Source organism: Phascolarctos cinereus, unplaced genomic scaffold, assembly GCF_003287225.1.
Source record: "Phascolarctos cinereus isolate Bilbo 61053 unplaced genomic scaffold, phaCin_HiC Scaffold_5;HRSCAF=322, whole genome shotgun sequence".
Taxonomy (NCBI): domain Eukaryota; kingdom Metazoa; phylum Chordata; class Mammalia; order Diprotodontia; family Phascolarctidae; genus Phascolarctos; species Phascolarctos cinereus.
Window position 1 is genome coordinate 63,048,124 of NW_027555958.1, and position 20,600 is coordinate 63,068,723.

Consider the following 20,600-nt stretch of genomic DNA (forward strand, 5'->3'; position numbering starts at 1 on the left):
AAACAATATAGTTTCCCCATCCATCAAATGATATTTCCTCTATAGAACTAGTTGGTATGTCTTTTGAAATGTCCTACTGTCTTGACAAAGTTTCTGAGTTGCTTTGTTTTGCAAGATACAAAACATCTTGAAACATCAGTTACCTTGATAACCAGATATGGCTATTAAATATTAATGACTCTTTCATAAGTAGAAGTTGACTGGAGTAGTGGAGATGGATTTGTAATGAAAACACACACACATATACACTCACAGTAAAGCTAAGGTAGAACATTCTAGCCTTTGAAACCATTACCATAATTATTTCTTTAAAAAAAAACATTTACTTTATTTTGAGCTTAAGAAATTAAATAAGCATTTCCATAACGTAGTAGAAGAGGGTGAAAAAAAGATGATTGTATATGAAACTATAAATCTATCATGTACTACTTGCTTTTCCTTTTAAATATGTAATAAATGTTTTTCTTTTTTTCCTCTCTTCCCACCCTAGAGAGGTTTACCATTAGACCCAAATATATGTATGTGTGGTGTGTGTGTGTGTGTGTATGCATGTGTGTAAGTAAAACTATTCTATACATATTTCTATTTCTCCATTCTTTCTCTGGATATAGATAATATCTTCCTTCATATGTCTTTTTTTGGAGGATTTGTAACAGTAAAAATGACTTTATGTATCCTAATTTGAGTATTTCTAATAGTCAGAATGACTTAGTTACTCAAAGTTGTTCTTAAAACAATATTGTTGTTACTGTATACAATGTTCTCTTGCTTCTGCTCATCTCACTCCATTATTTTGTGCAAGTTATCCTTGTTTTTCTAAGATCATAGAGCTCATCATTTCTTCTAGCACAATAGTGTTCTGTCTCAATCATATACCACAACTTGTTCTACCATTCCCCAAGGGACATTATTATTTTTTATAAGATAACATTACATACAATTACATTTAAGGGAAAACAAATAGTAGGAAGATCATGAAGTTGTAGGTCCTTCAGTTGCAAATAGTTAACACACACTGACAGGGTAGAATGGGTACCCTAAGAATGGTGTGAATTCATAAGGGAATGGAAGGTTTAGGAGGATGAACACTGGACCAAGAGAGTGAAGAAATAACAGGCATGCCACAAACATTCAGTAGGAAAATCATCATCTATCCTTTAGTGACAATTAGGAAGATTAATTTAAATAATATTAAGAAAGAACCCCTCCCTCTAGTGGTGGTTATCAAACCTCAATTTATGCTTCTGTTTCTCTTACAACAAACCTTATAACCAAACCAAATCAAAATATGACACTCACAATGGATCACAATATTTCTGATATGGTCTGATTAAGGCAGTATACTTATCAATGATCACATTACTTATTTTGGATACTATATTTCTATTAACAAATTCTAAGATCACATTAGTTTGTTTATTTTTGCTTCTGTTCTATTTTACCTATGTTAAGCTAACTTCTATCAATTAAAAAAAATAATTTCTGTCTAGTCAATTTTTTCCTATCTTGCAGCCTAGTGTAGTATTTAATATCTAACTGTATTAAATTTTATCTAAGTAGATTTTCACGATTATTTTTAGCAATTTGAGTTTTTTTTTAAATATTAGACTTTATTATATGTTTTAGTGATTATTTGGTGAAACTCTTTAATTGTGTAAGTGGAGAGCCCTTAAAAGTTGACTTGCTTATAGTTACATAACTTTCCAGTGGCAGACATGGCATCAGAAGTCATATCTTTGCTCTCCTCGTCCTAGCTTTCACGTCTATGCCAGTGTCAAATTCAAATAGAAACATGGCCACTAAATCACACGTAAGGATACCTATGGGCCCATACTGACTAGGAAAACTACATTTAACATTATCTTTTATTTTATTTTTGTATAGTTTGTTAAACATTTTCCATTACTTTTTAAACTGCTGCAGGTCACAGTGGTGGGGGTGGGAGGGCAGTGGGCTGCAAGTTTTGACATCTCTGCATAATGAATATCAAGTTATCTATTAAAATCTTATTAAAATATCTATTCCATATATAACAATTTTAAAAATACAGAGACAAATTGAATGCATACTTACTATTACAACGAGCTTGCAGTCTAGTACAGGTATTTATTTATTGTATTTTGGAAATCCACCTTGAAACAAAGACCTTAATTTTATTATCAATTGCAACAATTTCTGCTAGAGATTTTAACTGTATTGAAGAGTTTCTAAAAAGATTTTCTCCCCTCAAATAATTCCACATGCAAATCAACATGAATAGGTGTGCTATAGTGTGCGTGTGTGTGTGTGTGTGTGTGTGTGTGTGTGTGTGTGTATGAGTATGTTTACATGTATACATGAAATAGTATGGTACAATGGAAAGAACTCTGGTTCTGGATTTGGAGGACTTTGGTTCAAATTGAATGAGACCCCATTTCCTCATCATAACATGAGGTGGTTGGACTAGATGGTACCTAAGATTTGTTCTAGCTTTTAAAAATTATAGTCCTTTGTTCTTTAACAGAGGCGCCATTTTGAAGAAGGAGGAGAGCTAGCTTTGGAACCAAGATGACATGGGTCCAAGTCCTGCCTTTGATATACATGGGCTAGGTGATCATGTCAAGAGTCACTTAGCCTCTAATTGCTCTAGGCAACTAGGACCATATGATTTAAAAAGAAGGTTCCAATTCCCATTAGTAGAAACAATTTTCCTTATCTAGGGAGTTTCCTGAACTGATAAAATCACAAGTATAGGCTTCATATATACCATAGACTAATTTAATGTTTTGTTTATGCCTTCTCTCCTTAAATTTTTTTCTCTGTTTTATGAAGTGATATTAAGGAAATATTCCTTATAGTTTTCCATTATTTTCCTCCTTTATGTATATTGAAAAAGTCCATTGGAATATAGTTGTGTTTTGGTAACAGTTTTTAAATTCAATAATAGTTGGAGAAATATGGTGCATTCAGATAGTTCAAAGAATGCTTGTCACCAGGCTGTGGTAGAGGTTTTAACCTGGGGCCCAAACCTTACTGTAAATTATTTTGATAACTGTATTTCAATATAATTGGTTTCTTTTGTAACCCAATGCACTTTATTTCATGCATTTAAAACTTATTCTGAAAAGGAGTTTATAAGTTACATCAGACAGCCAAAAGAATGCGTGACATGCAAAAAAGTTAAGAACCTCTAGTCTAGGAGCTGAGCAGTTCTTAGAGTTCACACCATGCTATTTTGCACCAAGTTATCAACCTTTAGTGTAGAACTGCAAGGACTTCCCATAGGACTTAATAATATTTTGTATTTTTGTCCATTTCAAATATAGGAAGATCACTATCTATCTACCTATCTATATCTATATCTATATCTGTATCTATATCTGTATCTATATCTATATCTGTATCTATATTTATATCTATATCTGTATCTGTATCTATATCTATATTTGTATCTATATCTATATCTATAACTATATCTATATCTGTATCTGTATCTATAGCTATAGCTATATCTATATCTGTATCTATATCTGTATCTGTATCTATATCTATATCTGTATCTGTATCTGTATCCGTATCTATATCTATATATAACTATATAGAGAGATATATGTGTGTGTATATTTATTTTGTGTGCATGTATGTGTGTGTGTGTGTGTGTGTGTGTGTGTATCCAATGGGAGTGTAAAAGGAACTAAGATCAAAATCATTAGTTCTTTTATTCTGGCCCAAAATTTATCTATAGGGTAACCAGGAAAACTAGAAGTATGAAAACAGCCTTGCCTCCAAATTCCACATAGTTCCTCAGCCGTTGTGCTAAGTGGAGTCCCTGGTATATTTCAAAGGTTATGTAAATTAACGAGCAGGAATATTGCAGGAATATCCGCATCAAATAAGAGACAGATCAGGAAGCCAAGCCTCCGAGGATAGAAAAGCAGTTCATAAGGCAGATAATCATCCTGAGGACTTGTATTGGCCATCACTGGCAGCCTGATTTAGTAGTCCTGAACTATGACTGTAAGAACTTATCACTGATACTATAGACAGAGTGTGCCTAGTAGCTGCACAGCAGATTAGAGCAAAGAGTAACAGAGGACCCAAAGAGGCTGTGTAGATGAAGGTAAGCAGATAGTAACCAACCCGATAGTAGGCCTATCAGGAGCACTGGAAATATCCCGTAGCAGTAGAGATGTCAAGCAATAACAGGACACAACAATGGAAATGTCCGACAGAGAATAGCAGATGACCCCAGCTCAGCAAGGAAAGCAGCTTGCTCAATAACAGCATCAGAGAACGTCTGAAGCTCTGCAACACTGCCATGTGGGTAGTACCAGCCATAGGGGGCATTTGTGCACTCTGTCCATCTACGTTTCTCCACATCTTATCCTTCTGTTTTTCCTTCTCTTCTGGTTGTACGGTAACTGAAAGAGTTTACTTTTGTTATTAAGAGAGAAATATTTGTTGTCACTTATCTTGCTCTGCTACTTCCTTTGAAATAACGTACAAAACCATATACGTGTGCATACACACATGCATATACACACGTAGAGGCGAATGGACTAAAGTTTTGGGGGATTTTGAACCACAACCATAAAATCCTTCAAACCTGTGGTAGAAATCAGAGGGCTCCACATATGAAGGGGGTCCTGGATGATTCAGAAGGGCCACTCTAGCAAGTAAAATAAAATCAGGTATAACCTAGGGGCCAAACTTCTGGACTTAACTTGGTTTTCCAACAGCAGTCACATGGTTTGTCACTGGACCCATACTGCAAGCCTTTTCAGCTTGGCAGTTGTTGCCACAGTTTTCATTTCCTTGGGATGCCTGTGAAAAGCCACAATCCATTCAGTGATGCATCAGATTTGGACCTTTATGGAGGACAGTTGATCATTGTTTAAGGATAGAGACAGGACCTGTGATTTCAGTGTCCACTTCAGAAAACTTCTAACACTGTGGGTTGATACTTTCTCTTTAATCAACAATCTTAGAGAATTGCCTAGAGCAATGAAACTTTTAATTCATTGCCCAGAGTCACAAAGCAAGTATGTGTCAAAGGCAGAAGTAGAACCTTGGGTCTTCCCAGCTCCGAAACTAGCTTCCTAGTCATTATACTATGGCTGCCTCTCTAGATTATTATATTCCATGAGCCAGAACATTTTATAAACAAACAAACTAAAAAGAAAATTAAAATCAATTCATTTTCAGTTGTAGTCATTATAACTACCAATTTCAACCTGATTTATTTTGTTTTTGCTTTTCTTTTTTTTTTGTTAGAAATCTGATCAAGAATTTCTGGAGAATGTAGAGATGAGAAACAGTGCTCCTTAGATTGGCTGTGAGGTTAAATATCTTACAAGAAAAGAATCATATATTCAAATTATGATAATCATAACCAAGTAGGTTATAGAAAGGAAGGCCCCATCTCGTCCTCCAGACTTCTGACCAAAGAAAGCAAAACTCCACCTCTGATTGTCCTCCATTGTCAAGCAGCTAAAATGTCATTTCAGAAATGGGGAGACAAATCAGGTCCTAAGCCTGAAATCTTTGTTTCAGGATTATCTGGGGGGGTTACCTCACTACGACACTTTCTGTGATGCACATCACTCCTCTCCAACTTAAAGCTTTTCCTACTTGGATTTTTCCTCAACCACTATGTTTGCATCTCTCCTTTGTCCCTAACTATGTTGGAACATCCTTTAATAGGATGCCCGTTCCTTTAGGACAAGGAATGTATCATATTTTCTCCTTTGATACTCCAACTCACCTATCATGATACCTTGCACTTAGTGTCCAATACATTTTTTTAAAAATTTGTTAAATTGATCTTGAAGATGACATTGGAAGATTAATTTGATGCATAATTCAATTCAATTTAAGGAGCACTTTTAAAGTACCTACTAGAGGCAAAACACTGCCCACGTTTGAGATTCACACATCTGGAGCTGGAAAGGAGATGGGAAACAACTTTCATTTTCATAGATGCCAAACCCAAGGCATGGGGAGGTCAAGAGACTGGCAGGTGCTTAGGCAGGTAATAGGTAACAGAGTGGAATGAGGAAGCTAGAGCCCAGGGAGGACAAGGAATTTACTGATGTAATAAGCAAATGGCTGGGGGTGTTTGAATCAAGGGTTTGTTTTATTTTTTTTACTCCCAAGTCAATGCTCTTTTCACTAGTCCAGGTGTGCGGAACCTGTGACTTCGAGGCGACATGTGAACCTTTAGGTCCTCATGTATGGGCTGGCACTTTGACCAAATCTAAACTTCACAGAACAAATCCCCTTAAGAAAAAAGTGTGCTTTGTAAAACTTGGACTCAATCAAAAGGCCACATTGAAGGACCTAGAAGGCCACATGTGGCTTTGAGGACACAGGTTTCCCATCCCAGCACTAGTCAATGGTGTCTCCAAAACATAGAACACTGAAAGCTAAGGATCAAAAGCCAATGATTCTGATTAAATGTTAATACAAAGAAAGAGGATTAGAATAGTAATATGATATTGCAAAAAGTATCATAGATCAATTATAGGATAACTATGTTGGAGAAACAAGGTAAAATATACAATTTAAAATAAAAATATATAAATATATAATTTAAATACAAAATGTAATTTATACATATTTTTGTAATATATTAATACTCACGCCAACTCTACAGACATTTTACAAAGAATAAGTCAAGGTAAGTAGTACAAATATTTTTGTTGTTGTTCAGTCATTTCATTTGTGTCTGACTGTTCATGACTGCAGTTGGGGTTTTCTTGGCAGAAATGCTGGAATGGTTTGCCATTTCCTTCTAGAGCTCATTTTATAGATGAGGAAACTGAGGCAAACAGTGTCACATAGCCAACAAGTGGACAGTCCAATACTCTTTCCATATTTTTTCCATTACTCTTAGGAGCTAAACTTATGCAACTCTGCATGAAAATCAAATTTAAAAACAGGTTCTAAAATATTTTTGTCCTTTTAATGTTAGTTTCCCAAAAGAAATGTAAAAAAAACCCCACTTTATTTAGCCTACATTTTATTACAAGTTATCAATCAACAAACATTGAGTAAGAGTCTACTATCTGGAAAACACTGAGACAAAAATCTTGATCATTGTAAATGGGGCTTTGGTAAAATAGACCTATTAATGATTTTTTTTCTTAAATCACATGCCATACATCATTTTGTTCTTGACTACTAATATTGGGACACAGTGTTGCATAATAGATCTAGTCATCAGCTTTCAGTCAGGGATGTCTAAGTTAAAATCTCCTCAGTCATTTACTACTTGTGAGACCCCTAGCAAATTACTTAACCACTCTCTGCCTTAGTTTTCTAAGTTGTAAAATGGAAATAACAATATTGTCTACCTAACAGAGGTGCTATGAGAACCAAATGAGATAACATATGTAAGTGATCTTTGAAACTTAAAGTCCTATTAGGAACTGTTCCAATCATAATTCATGATTGCATTCACTATGTGGTAGACTAAACCATTCCTTCAGATATGCAAAATTCTCTGCAGACCTTGTGTTACTTTCTAAGTATTAGGTGTTATTACTTTTTTAGGATATCATTTAATAAAGGGAAGATATCAGCAGCATCTGAGAGAAGTTATTTGGCTATTATATTAACAACCAATTATCAAATTAGGAGTTTTTCTCATCATTTCCTTCTTCAGGGCCCAGCCCCTGTAGGTCAGTCAGCCTGCATCCCAAGGACATTGCTGATAGATGAGATTGCCTTAATCCTCAGTGTGGATGCTCCTGGATTTTGGCTGGACCCCACCCAACTAAGAGACCTTACTTCTATTTAGAGTGTAAACAGAATCTAAACTATGTGAATTCTTGCCCTAAAGCAATGAGCCCATGCCCTTGCACCGCTCCACTGGAATTTAGGGGAACCTAGCTCATGAAAGAGAAAACAACCATTGTGATCTGGGTGGAGATGGATTTCTTAATCCAGACTGAGAGGCAGCTGAGTCTCACAAACAAGCTGTGTTCTCAGCAGGAGTTGAAGACTTTTAACCCCTCCCTTCATTAATTGTTTGCCAATCAGGGTTGATTTTCACCTGTCAGGGGCACCCCTTTTCCAAAAGCATATTAATGCTTCTAGTTCCTTTATGTCTTTGGTTACCAAGAGAAATCACAGACCATCAATTTATTGACTGTTAGCTAGCCTAATTATTATTAATTACCCAGAAACTTTTCCCCTTGGGTTTTTCATTCATCACACATCATTATCTGCTTCCTTATGAATTAATAAATGGTGATTTTAATCAATAGTCCCTTTGATGAGCATCATATATTGGATTTAACCAATTTACATAAACTATACACTTGTCATTTTTTGAAATTTTTGCTAAAGTATATGCATTATGAAGATACAAAAATCATGTAGATTTTCTTTCAAACTGAGGAAAAAATAATATTAAAAGCCCCTTATTATTTATTAAGAACTCATAGTGACAGTTATTATTGTTGTTAGTTTAATTACCATCCTATGTTTTTACTTAGTTATAGAATTCTTATTATTTTGCTTGGAATATATATAATGTAATATAATATAATGTAATATCATATCATATCATATCATATATATCATATCATATCATATCATATCATATCATATCATATATATTCCAAGCAAAATAATAAATATATATTAGAACTAATATATATGTGCATACATATATATTACAAAATTATATACATTCTTAGCAAAATTTTATATATATGTGTGTGTATATATACATATATATATGTATATATATGTATATACACACATCCTGTAGTAGGAATAGTAATTTTTGGTTAATAGTATGGAAAATAAGCTGGGTTTAAATTTAGAAGGGTTGGGTTAGGATACCAGTTTTGCCATTTACTACCTAAGTGACTTTGGATAAGTTATTTTTCCTCTCTGGGCCTCAGTTTCCTCCACTGTATGAGAGGATTTGTCCAGGTGACATTTAAGAACTTCAAATTTAGAATCTACATTAGTAATATTAATTAATTTGCTATGTTCACATTTGTGATTGACTATTTTTAGAATACTAGACAATCCAATAAGCATTATCTCTCTCTTCCAAAATTTAAGTGTTTGTAGGTATACTAATTATAAATTATTTTTTCCCCCCTTTTCACCTCAAGGCATCTGTATGCCAATATTTCTACTCTTGAGATATATCATTATTGGTTGAGTTTTAAAGCACTGCCTTTCAACCTTTATTAAACAAAGACTTTCATATATAAATATGACATCACTATATATTGCATTATATATGTGTGTGTATATGTGTATACATATATATATATACATAATTATAACTCTAACTCTAACTCTAACTCTAACTCTAACTAATACTTTACTTGGCCAGATTGTTTGCAGAGGTGAGATTATCAAGGCAAAGCATTTGTCAGGTTTCTCCTCTAGGTCAGGTACAATGCTGAGTATTTGAGATACAAAAAAAAAATTGAAATTGTCCTTGTTTTGAAGGAGCTTACATACTTATCGGGTAGAGACAATAGGCACATAAGGATGAAATTCTATTGATTAGTCCACTCCACTTAACAATATTTACCTTTGTACAGTTAGAACTTTGATTGAATCAATCAATTAGAACTTATGAGTAAGCAAATGCATCTACTTGAATCAAAGATAATAGGTGAGGGACTCAGTTAAAACCTGAAGAAGCTGTGTTAAAGGAGCACCAGGTAAACATGTGGAGCTTCTGGCAGCAAAATGTTAGGAGAGGGGACATCCAAAATTGGGCCAGAAAGAATAGGCTGCCCAGGAGCAACCAGCAAAAAGATTAAAAGATCAAATTGAGCCATGGCCACAACAACAAGGACAGCAACAAAAAGGTTTTAACAGATGGCCCTCAGCCCTACAGCATCTCAGACAGAAAGATTCAGGGTGACTCCACTTACTCATGGACCGAGGGAAGTTCTAAGGTCTACTCCTTTCCTAACTTTCTCTCCAGGGTGCCTGTGTATTAATGGATATCATAATGTAGCCCGCTTCATTTCCCAAAATATTTCCCCTAGCTGAAACTTTGTCTCAACCACAAAGAGGTTAAGAGTTAACCAGAAATAGTATGTGTAAATTAAGGTAAAGAGTCAAATCTTTGTTTGAATTTTAGGAATTTTACCAACAGAGGACTTAAACAGTTGTGATTGTACTCCTCCTGATTTTTCATCTAAAATAAACGTCATATTGTCCTTATGCTTAAAACAATGTAATTATTGTAATAGAGGGTAACAAAAACACATAAAAATTTTATACACAATTAAATCAAATTAAGTGTTTGGGGAAGTCCCTGACCCAGGAACAAGTAGGAGTTTTCTGACATTATTTAGTTTATCATATCTTAGACTTCCCTAAGTTCCATATCATACAAATGACCAAAGGCAAAAAGGTCCTTACTTTAGTATGGGGTTGATCTTAAAAGAATTAAGATAAATTAGATTATAAAGACTAGGAAAACAAAATGACCAACAGGTATGTGCAAGCTATTGCACAAACAGCCCTTAAAAGTGTTCAAATGAGTCAAGAGTCTGAAAAGATCATGATAGATCAACCTAAACAACAGAAAAGCATGCTATTTTACCAGAAAAAAAAAAGGCTACAAAATGTCAGAGTTCTGTCTCCACAAAATTATTCAATTTGCATCAAAGACAAAACTTTTAAACTTATAAGAGTTACCCACTTGCTAAAAATTATTTACTGGGTCATATTCTGTTCTTCATGGGGGAAAAAATATCCTGAAAAAAGCAACAATAGTAAGCTAAAGTCAGAATGAGGAGCTAGTTCTAATAACTACCTGCTTCATTTCAAGGGTCAAAAACCATTGTTTTGAGATAGATATTGATGAAGGAAAGGGAGAGAAGGATATCTAGCAACATCATGACAGATAGGCCGGTGCTTTATTTTGGAATTAGAAAAAAATAAGGCTAGTTTCTTCAGAATTTTTTGATTGGAAGAACTAGATTATTTCCCATAACACCAGCTCCCTAGAGAGAAACCATAGTAGCATGCTGTAGTAAAGAGCCAATGTTAAAGCCAAGAAGATCTTTGCTCAAGTGCCACCATTCATATGGCTATTTGACTCTGGGCAAGTTGCTTAGCTTCTCAGAGGCAGCTGGTGGTGCAGAGGACAGAGTACTGGGCTTATAGTTAGGAAGACAAATATGACTTCAGACACTTACTGACTGTGTGCCTTGGGCAAGTCACTTAATGAATTTAGAATGGGAAAATCCGGCTCTGCCAATTATTCTCTATGTGACCTTAGGCAAGTTACTTTACTTCTCTGAGGTTTAATTCCTTCTCTATAAAATATGCAGGTGGGGCTAGATAATCTTTCCAGATTTAAATCTGTGATTTATGCACAAGATGCCTTTGATATTGAGATCCTATACTAATTTGGCTTCAGAGTGATGCTTACAATGAAATTCAGCTAAATGAGGAACTACTTGTCACATTTTCCTTACCTATACTCTGCCCCCTTTCTAATTCTTCTACTTTTTAACTTCATTTGCTGACTACAGTGTACCACCTTACTTGCTACTCACCAATCTGACACACACTCTCTCACTAAGTGTATTCAGCCTATTTGTCTAATTGATTTTTGTCTTATCTACCTACATTTGTTTTTAGAACATCTCAACTTTAATTCTTTCCTCCCTCCCTCCCTCCCTTCCTTCCTTCCTTCCTTCCTTCCTTCCTTCCTTCCTTCCTTCCTCCTTCCTTCCTTCCTTCTCCCTCCTTCCTTCCTTCCTCTCCTTCCTTCCTTCTTCCTTCCTTCCTTCTTCTTCCTTCCTCCCTCCTCCTCCTCTACTCCTTCCTTCCTTCCTTCCTCCTCTTCCTTCCTTCCTTCCTTCCTTCCTTCCTTCCTTCCTTCCTTCCTTCCTTCCTTCCTTCCTTCCTTCCTTCCTTCCTTCCTTCCCTCCCTATGTTACCCAAGCCAGAAAGTCAGTGGCTATTCATGAGCCTGATCCCACTGATGAACAGTGCAGAAGCTTAGACCTGTTTTATTTCCAACAAGGTCTAGTCCATCCTTCCTTAGGGAGCCTGTTCCCCCTCCTCATATCCTCACCTTTACTCCAGGGATTCATTTTTAATTTTTGCTTTCCTTAGTGTGGCCCCATGAACAGCTTTATTCCTACTGTATCTCAAAACTCCTGAACTCAAAGCAATACACCTGCTTCGGCCTATGAGTAGCAGGAATTAAGGGCTTGCACTAACATGACAGGCCCAACTTTCTTTCACAAAAGGACATTAGCTGGCTGCTTTAATGTAGGAAACACCACTGAAATCATGCTTCCATTATTTTTATTGAATTTAAGTTTCTAGAAATTCTCTTTTTGGTCTGAGTATACATGCCTCTGGAGAATTCTTTTCTAAATTATTTTTGGTACTGAGTTAGCTGAAAACTACAGTCTAGTAAAGCCCTACGTTTCTGAATTACAGAGAAAGTGATGAAATGGGCAAACATATAGATGTAGATGTCTTCAATAGTGGAGAAGAATTGCAAACTACCTAACTTCACTAAAATTCTCTGTTATAAAACAAATCTGACTCTTATCACTGGGCACCTATTTTAGGGACACATCTCCTCAAAACATTAGTAAACTAGATGTGGAAAATTCATTAGAACCATAGATTTAGAACTGTAAGGGACTTTAGTGGTCATGTGCATAAACACTCTCCTTTTACAAATGAGGAAAGTAAGGCCCAAATATGTAAAATAACTAGCTAAGGATGTACACTTCCTGAGTGGCAGAGGTGGGATTTAATCCAAGGTCATTTTAAACCAAATTTAGAGCTTTTCCTACAGCATTACATTGCTTCCCTTGATGTGGAGATTATGTCCTGTGATGGAAAGACCAAACAATGGTGGACATTCAAGGGTAAAGGAAGAAAAAAAATCTCCTGGAAGGCAAAATATATTTCATTGTGGTAAGAACTCTATTTGCTGAGTTTCCCAATTAATTTAAGAAAATAGTATCATCCTAGGCAGCAAAAGGGGAAAATTCAAAACAGAAATGATAAAGGGATACCACCTGAGGGTATTCAGAAGCTACAGTCTTTCAGGTAGCGAAAAAAAATAAAAAGAGTGGTTTTGATAACTGAAAATAATTCTAAACTCTAACGAGCAAATATTGTACATGTGAAACACATTCAAACTTTGAAAAAGTTGGCCTGAGAAATAGTCAGCAGGATAGTCTCAGGAGTCAAAGCCTCCTCTTTAGAGAAACAGAAGAATTTCATTGAGCCTTGAAGTTAGGTGGCTTTTAACACAGAGATGAAACATAGGCTTTGATTCTCAAATCTGCCAAATGCATGGGTAGAAAATTAATGTATCAAGCTATTGGAGCAAATTTTCTTGGAATTTATTCAACTCAGTGTAATGCTATTGTCAGGACTCATTTTAATTTTTACTAGAAATGAGTATATGGAGTCCTTAAGGATTATGTCTTTTGTATTTTGGGTATGCAGATGAATACATTGTTGGCATTAATAAAATTCTAATTGAGGTTATTCTGGAAACTAGTGCTTTTATTTTTATTTAATCCCTGAGGGAAAATATTCACTTGCAAGTATGTGAAGGACAAATCTAATTATATACGATATGTCTATCTATCTATCTATCCATATACATACATGTATACATATATATGCAAATACATACATATATCCATATACACATACATACTATATATACACATACACACACACACACACATATATGTGCTTAGGTGTGTGCGTGTCTCTATTGTAATCTCAAACTGATAAAGGCACAGTCTTTCACTTAGATACAAACAATCTACTTCACAATTATAAATGATGGAGACATGAATAGATCACAGTTTTCTGAAAGAGATCTGGGATTTTAGTGAATTACTCACTTGGCATGAGTTAGCACTTCATGTGGCAGCCAAAAAAGTTAGTCCAATGTCAGGCTGCAATAAGAGGGGCATTGCTTCCAGAAAGAGAAAGGCGATAGTTGAATTCTACTCTGTCCTCTTCAGACCTCATATGGAATAGTATGTCTAGTTTTGGGTGCCATGACTTAAAGAGGACATTGATAAATTTGTAAGTGTCCAGATAGGACAATGAGGATGGTGAAGAGCCTAGATTCCTTGTCCTATGACGCTTGATAGGAAGAAGTGGGGGTATTTACCCTGCATAATAGAAGACTCTGTCAGAATATGAAAGTTAACTTCAAGAATCTGAAACGTTATTTAGAAGAAGGATTAAACATAATTTCATAGATTTAAGGTTAGAAGGGAACTTGAGTTGAGTATACTCCCCTCATTTTACAGATGAGGAAAAGAAGGTCTGGTTAGGTTAAGTAACTTTCAGGCACTCAGTGGTAGAGCTGAGATTAGATCTCATTGAGTGCCAGTCTTGCACCATATCAGAGGGCAGAGCCAGGAACAAGAGGTCTAAGTGGCAGAAGCAAATTTTGGTTTGATGTCAAGGGAAAAAAATAAAGAAGCAATCAAACAAACAAAAAACTACTTCCAAACAATTAAAGCAAATTCCAAAAGTAGGTTGGGAAGGAAGGAAAGAAGTATTTTTTAATTGTCTCCTGTGTGTCAGGCACTGTGCTAAGCATTTTACAAATATCTATCTCATTTTACCTTTGTAACAATCTGGTGAAGTAGATGCTGTTGATATATCCCCATTTTATAGTTAAGGAAACTGAGTCAGATAGAGGTTTAGTGAATAGCCCAGCTAATTCACAGCTAATAAGTGCATGAATTTGGACTCTGGTCTTCCTGACTCTGCATCGTCTATCTTCAATACCACCTAGTTATCTCAAGAGGGAGGGACACTATCCTCTTTTGGTGTCATGTTTCCTGTTGCTTCCCCATATTTCGAATACAGCCTTTTCCTGAAACCCATTCCTAGTCAATGCAGTGGTGGAAGCAGCAGCGGTAGTGTCAGTTGCCTTTTTGCTTCTTGGGAGATTTCATCCCTCCAGCAAAGACTGCCCTCTTTCAGAGATGGACAGTGAATGGACAGAAATAGATTAGGTCAGAATATAGAGAGGATTTTTGTCTTGTTCTGCGTCATCCATCTCAGTTTTTTCTCCAACTGTTTGAGTTAAAGAGTACTTTGCTTTGTGTAAAATGAGCCAATTGGTCACCCTAGATGACCTCTGTGATCCCTTCTAACCCTAATCGATGATCCTATGATTTATGACCCTGTGTCATTTGTTGCTGAACTAATAGTTCAATTAATGGAGACCATTTCATGGATATTTCACCTTATACAAGATCAATATGTAGAAATAAATAAAGGGAATTTATCTCCAGTATATATGTAGGGGATGAAAGTCACTAAAATGTGTCTAAATATTCTCTTTGAGGTTCAAATGCTTGGAGTTTATACCTTGGAATTACAAAGTATAGATTATTCACTTATTTTGTTTACTGTTACAATTTCTTTTATCCATGAAAATATTATTTTGCATAGACAGGAAATTTTCCTGCCTCAAATCCCTCCAAGCTATGACCCCTTCCCCTCCTTCAAAATCCAACCTTTTATATCATTGATGGTGCAGAGTGCTTTTTTGCATTATTTAATGTCTCAAATCACTGATTAGATCGTAGGCTATGGAGGGAGAGGGAGAAAGAAATAAGCATTTATCAAATGTCTTCTATGCGCCAAGTGTTGAAAAATGTTGTCTTATTTTATCCTCACAATAACCCTGAAAGGTAGGTGCTATTATTATGTCTATTTCACAGTTAAGGAAATTGATTCAAACAGAGATTAAGTGACTTGTTCAAGGTCAAACAGCTAGTAAATTTCTAAGGCTGGATTTGAATTCAGGTCTTCCTGATTCCAGGACTGGTGTTTTGTGTACTATGGTGCCACCTGGCAGCCAACTTCCAGATCTATTTCTTCTAAATCCCCTTTGACACTCCACTATCACGAATTTGCTGCTTAATAAAGATATTGAATAAAGGAATGAACTTAGGTTATGTTTGTATCCATTATCCCACTTTCCATTTGGGTTCTGCTTCATTTCAACTCTGTGGAACAAAATGCTTTTCCTAAGATAAGTTAATCACTCCAAATCACATCACTGTTCTGCTAACTCAAGTTTTGGATACTCAACACTTTCCCACCACTCTCAGCCTCCTTTCCCTTCTGATTAGAAGGGTGAATGGTAAATTACTATACTCCTTCCAGAGCTTACCTTTATAAAGGGCAGAAATTGAATTTCTAACTCACTCCACTCTCTACAATTTTGTTTGGTTTCAACTATATGAAACAAGCTGTCCTTCCATGATGCATATTCACTGCTGCCAGTTCCTTTGCTGCCTGCTTCCAGCCCTTCCCATCCCCATTCCCTTTGGGTGTTGTTTTTCCTCACTAGATTGTAAGCTTTTTGAGGGCAGGGACTGTCTCTCTTTTTCTTATTTGTATACCTTATGATTAGCACAGTGCTGGTCATATGATAGACACAATAAATATATATTGAATTGAAATCTATGTTTGTGTGACTTTTGTAGGGTTCCAGGTTGTCTCTGGGCTGTGTTTTAAAAAATTAAAACTGATATGTATACACTGGATGATAGCACACATTTTTGTAGGGCTTTATAAACTAAGGACTTTGCTCAAATTAATTCTGAAAGGTAGGTAGCACATTTTAATTTCATTTTCCAGATGAAGAAAGTAAGGATCAAATACAACTTAATCACCATCACTTAGTCATTAGTAACAGAGCTTGAACTTAAACTCTGCACTTTTGATTCCAAAGTTAGTGGGGGGGTTTTTGGGGCAGCCAATTGGGATTAAGTGACTTGCCCAGGGTAACACAGATAATAAGTGTCTGAAGTCACATTTGAACTCATGTCCTCCTTACTCCAGGACTGGTGCTCTATCCACTGCACTACCTAGATTCTCTTCAGTATTCCTTCTGCTGGAAAAAGACACTGTTTTTCTTTAAGATGTGTGTTCCTACACGCAAACACACATAATCATCATATCATTTCTTTGAAGATTGTGGTCAAGTTAAGTGACAATTGTAAGATATCACAAAACGTAAGCATCTTAAGCTCCTCATGGCATACCAGAGATTTTCATTTTTCATACTCCCAAGTAAGCATTATATTTTTGTTCAGTTTTTTTCAGTTATGTTTGATTCTGTGACACCAAGTTTAATTCTGTGACTCCCAAGTAAGTGTTATATTTTGTTCAGTTTTTTCACTTATGTTTGATTCTGTGGTCCCATTTGAGTTTTTCTTGGTAAAGCCACTAGAATTTTTGCAATTCCCTTTGCTACTTCATTGTGCAGATAAGAAAAATGAGGCAAACAGGGTTGTGACTTGTCCAGGGTCATTCAACTAGTAAGGATCTGAGGGCAAATTTCAACTCAGAAAGATGAGTCTTCCTGACTCCAGGCTCAGGACTCTGTCCACTGCACCACCTAGCTGCCAAATACTGTATACTATTGCTGTATACAATCAATATTTGATCATGTTGATTGTGACATTTTTCAGAAGTAAATGCCCAATCTACACTATTGATCCTATTAACTCAGGATATCGGATATGTTCTTTTGCAAATTGAGCATATGTAGATTTTTTTCTCTCTCTCTTAAAAATCTTTTCTCTTTTGAAATCTACACTTAGCTTCAACAGCATCTCACTTCATTTATTTGACTACATTGTACAAAACTAAAAAAAAAAAACACACCCTAAATAATAGTTCCTCTTTGAGTGATTTCTTTAAGAATCCAAGGATTTATAACAACTCTTATTTTAAAACTTATTTCTACCCCTACCTTGACTCTAACTCCAATACTAATCTTATTAATGGATGATGTTCTCTCTTTCTAGGCTTTATTGCACAAAAGTGCAGATGTTTAAATTTATAGACTATAGTAAACTACTGTTTGATAAACCCAAAGACACAAGCTTCAGGGATAAGAGCTCACTATTTGGCAAAAACTACTGCGAAAACTGGAAAAGAGTATGGCAGAAACTGGGCACAGACTAACATCTTACACCACATACCAAACTAAAGTCAAAATAGGTAAACAATTTAGATACAAAGGCTGATACTATAAGCAAACTGGGAGAGCAAGGAATAGTTTACCTGTCAGATTTATGGAGAACAGAAGAGTTTATGACCAAACTGTGATAGAGAATATTATGAAATGCAAAATGGATAATTTTGATTACATTAAGTTGAAAAGTTTTGCACAAAGCCATTGCAATCAGAATTAGGAAGGAAGCAGAAAAAGGAGAATGAATTTTTACAACAAGTGTCTTATAAAGGTCTCATTTCTAAAATATATAGAGAACTAAGTCAAATTTATAATAATACAAGTCATTCTCCAATTGACAAATGGTCAAAGGATATCAATGGGAAATTTTCAGTGAAGGAATTAAAGGTGTTTATAGTTATATGAAAAAATGCTGTAAGTCACTATTGATTACAGAAATGCAAATCAAAACGACTCTCAGGTATCACATCACACCTAGCAGATTGGCTAACATGACAAAACAGGAAAATGATAAATATTGGGGAAGATGTGGGAAATTGGAATACTAATGTATTGTTGTGGGAGTTACGAACTGATCCAACCATTTTGGAGAACAATTTGGAACTATGCCCAAAGAGCTATAAAAGTGTGCATACCTTTTGACCCAGCAATACCACTTCTAGGGCTGTATCCCAAAGACATCATACTAATGGGAAAAGGACATGTACAATAATGTACGTGTAGAAAAACATTCATAGCTGCTTTTTCTGTGATGGCAAAGAATTGGGAACTGAGGAGATGCCTATCAATTGGGGAATGGCTGAACAAGTTGTGGTATATGAATGTAATGGAATAGTATTGTGCTATAAGAAATGATGACCAGGTGGACTTCAGAAAAACCTGGAAAGGTTGTACGGACTGATGCTGGGCAAAATGAACAGAACCAGAAGAATATTTTACACAGTAATAGCCACATTGTGATATGACTAACTTTTAGCTCTTCTCAGCAATGCAAGGATCTAAGGCATCTCTAAAAGTCTCATGATGGAAAATGCTATCCACATCCGGAGAGAGAACTATGGAGTCTGAATGCAGATTGAAGTATACCATTTGCTCCTTTTTTCCCTTCTGTTTTGTTTTATTTCTTCTTTCTTGTGGTTTCTTCTATTGGTTCTAATTCTTCAACAATTCTAATTTTCACACTATGCCTATGTGAAAATATATTTAATAGGAATGTATATGTAGAGCCTACATCAGATTTTATGCTGTCTTGGGGAGAGAGGAAGAGAGGGAAGGGAAGAAAATTTAAAACTCAAAATTTTATGGAAGTGATTGTTGAAAACTAAAAATAAATAAATTAATAAAAAGGAAAAAAATGAATTTATAGGTTTTTAATATAATAAAATACAATTCCTCAAATGTTTACTAAGTGTTTATTTTGTATAAGTCATTATGGTTAGTGCTGGGGTTACAGAACCAAAAATTAATATTGTCAGCCTTCAAGGAACCAACTTTATACTGAAGGAATATAATGTGAATAAATAAATATATAATAATTGCAAAATAACATAATGTATTTCAAGGGGAAAAGAGTAGAAACTGGAAATCAGGAAAAGTTTCATGTAGGGAGTAGTATTGGATTGGGTTTTAAAGGAAGCAATGGATTTTTATAAGGCAAAGATGGGAAGGGAGTATATTCAAAACCCAGCATTCACATCTGCAAATGTACAGAGGTAGGACATGGTTTTTTTTTAATACAAGAAAAGCCTGAAGAGTGGATTGACTGGAACAAAAGTGGGAATAATATGACATAAAACTGGGGAAATAGCTATATACCTTATTGTAAAGGGATATAAATGTTAGGCTAAGGATTATGCATTTAGTCTATTAAGCAATAAGAAACCTTTGAAGATTCTGAACAGGTAAGTGGCATAGTCAGACCTATGTCTTAGAAATATCAATGTAGCAACTCTGTGGGGGATAGATTAGGTATGGGGAAAGAATATTAGAAGGTTACAGTGTTAGATCAGATAAGAGGTGGATGAGGACTTAAAATATGGCAGAGACTAAATGAAAGGGAGAGGAAAGGAATCATATAGGGGAAGAATTTGCAAGATATGACAAATGACTGGTTGTAGTTGGTGGGGTGATAGAGAAGGAAGAGTCAAAGATAATTCTTTCTTTTTTCTAGTTTTTGTAAGTTGAATTCAGTTCACTTCCATTTTCAGGTCAGTTTTTCTAGTTTCCTAATATATGTATCTGTCATCACCTTTTTAGTGGTTCCCCTTCTTATAACTGTCTTGAGGTATTACTTATTTAAATTTGGAAAGCATTCAGATTTGATGCTATTCTAGTAGTTGGAAAAAAGATTCTGCTAATTGTTCAATCATTAATAATTTACATGTGCTTTCTACATGAATAATATTGCTTCTAGATGCTTTGGGAAATAGAGGGCATATAAGATCCTTTCCCAGCCTTCGAAAATCTTAAAATCTCATTGAGAAAATGAAACATGAACATATGAAAGTTGTGTAACACCATAATGTTTTATGGTGTTATGTGAGTAGTAGAAGAAACATTGAATTCAGAGTGAGAAAACACCTAGATTCAAATACTGCTTTGGAAACTTACT

The 20,600-nt window shown here is 35.3% G+C and overlaps 1 long non-coding RNA gene across 1 annotated transcript in view; it reads right to left on the bottom strand.

Annotated features, from left to right (window-relative positions):
- LOC110217022 (uncharacterized) overlaps nt 1-20,600 on the bottom strand; it is a 28,741-nt gene that overhangs the window by 6,240 nt on the left and 1,901 nt on the right. The window contains exon 2 of the long non-coding RNA XR_002326945.1: nt 2,074-2,132. This is a non-coding gene — a long non-coding RNA (uncharacterized LOC110217022). The remainder of the gene's footprint in view (nt 1-2,073; nt 2,133-20,600) is intronic.